We start from the raw sequence: 2500 nt of genomic DNA, 5'->3' as shown, positions 1-2500 counted from the left end.
AGCGTATTTACATATATATATATATATATATATATATATATATATATATATATATATACATATATATGTACATAGTAATAAGCTATTATTTCTCTTATACTACTAAATAACACATCAACTCATATCACAAACACTCAAAACTATATTCACAAACTACACAACACTCACTATACACACGATACACATGCTAGATAGATACATGTCAGATGCATACTAAATAACATCATATACACACATACATACACTATCACTAACATATATACTACATACATACACACGTATGCACATACACTATATCATCACACCACACACACACACATAATATATAATTATATATATATATATATATATATATATACTATTTATTTTGGGTGTGTGTTGTGTTGTGTGTGTGTGTTGGTGTGTGTGTGTGTGTGTTGTAGCGTGTTGGGAGAGCAAGCTGGATGGATTTTGCTGTTGTATTCATATATATATAAATGTTTGATTATTACTTTCTGCCATAGTATCAATATCTATTTCCCATAATCATTGAACATTGCTAAAAATAGATCTCACGATTACTGTTGTTTCTACAGTGTTACATTTTTATCCTGTATACAGCTGTCATACACTGTTAGATGAACGATACTTTAGTTATCTCCTAGACTAGCCTCGATTCCATCGTTCTCATATACTATGAAAATAGATGAATTTCTTTTGGACTACCCTCTATCTTTTATAACTATATCTGGCATAGATGATTATGCTTCTGTCTTTAAAAGTAACGCTGATTAAGATATACTCAGTTGATCATGCATTGCAGTTATTCTATCTAAAAAACATGATCATATAGTATTATTCTGTCTGTTCTTAAATGAGTACTTTATTGCTCTCATTCCCCTTTCCTTGAATTATTTATTCATTCCTCATTCTACTCCAGACTGCACTATGGTTTTCATTTCCCACTAAGTCAGGATTATAAGAGACGTATGATTCCATCACTATTCCGATTGTGATCCCATTACTTGATATAAATCGATAGTATAGATCATGTTATACTATTTTAAGTTACAGTAGAGCGCAACAGGTCAAAGTGAAGAGCAGATTCGAGATAAGCAGAAGGTAGAGGCAGTAAAGATACAAAGACCAGGGACACAACAGGCCACCTTTTGCCATCAGTTGGACACAGCCATCAAATGGATTGTACTGGTGGAATCCTACTTGATTAAGCATGATCACCTGTCCCTGTGTTTGCTTTCGTTGCTTCTCTCTCTCTCCTTATCCCCTCCCTTCTCCTCTTCCTTAGATGAAATCAGAGATTTTAAAATGTCTCATTTTAAATAAATCTAGTTAATGAGTTTTTCTACCATATTATCAACACGGTAGAGTGTTTTGCCATTCATATATATGTATATATATACATATACATATATATATATATATATATATATATGTATAAAATATACATATGTATACATATTATATGAACACATAAACGAACACACATACACACGCAAACACACACACACACACACAAACACTCGCATATATTTCATATATAATATATGTATGTATATATATTATATATATAAATAAATAAATAAATATATATATATATATATATATATATATATATATATATATATATATATATTTATATATATGTATATACCTATATAAATTCACATGTATATGTGAATATATATATATATATATATATATATATATATATATATATATATATATATATATATATATACACACACACTGTATACACACACACACACACACACACACACACACACACACACACACACACACACACACACACACACACACACACACACACACACACACACACACACACACACACACATATATAGATAGATAGATAGATAAGTATATAGTATGATAATTAGAATAATAGATTCTGATATGTATGTATGCATATACATCTACGCATATATATATATATATATATATATATATATATAATATATATATATATATATATATATATAATAATATATATAATATATATATATAATTTATTATATGTATTTATATGAGATATATAATATATTATATATATATATATAATAATATATAATATATATATATATATATATATATATAAATATATATATATATATATATATATATATATATATATATATATATATATATATATATTACACACAATACACAAACCCACACCTATATATATATCATATTAAGATATATTACGTATAATAGATATATGTATATATATATTACATACACACATATATACACCACCCACACCACCCCCCCACACACACACACTCAAACAATACAACAACACGCAAACACAACAACACACACAACACACACAAACACCACACACCACACCCACACACACACACTATATATATATATATATAATAATAATATATATATAATATATATAATGTGTGTGTGTGTGTTGTGAGCACGTAATGATAGATATATATATATATATATAATATATATATATATATAT

Source organism: Penaeus monodon, chromosome 16 (genome assembly GCF_015228065.2).
Source record: "Penaeus monodon isolate SGIC_2016 chromosome 16, NSTDA_Pmon_1, whole genome shotgun sequence".
NCBI lineage: Eukaryota > Metazoa > Arthropoda > Malacostraca > Decapoda > Penaeidae > Penaeus > Penaeus monodon.
Note: the sequence above shows the minus strand (reverse complement) of the source record.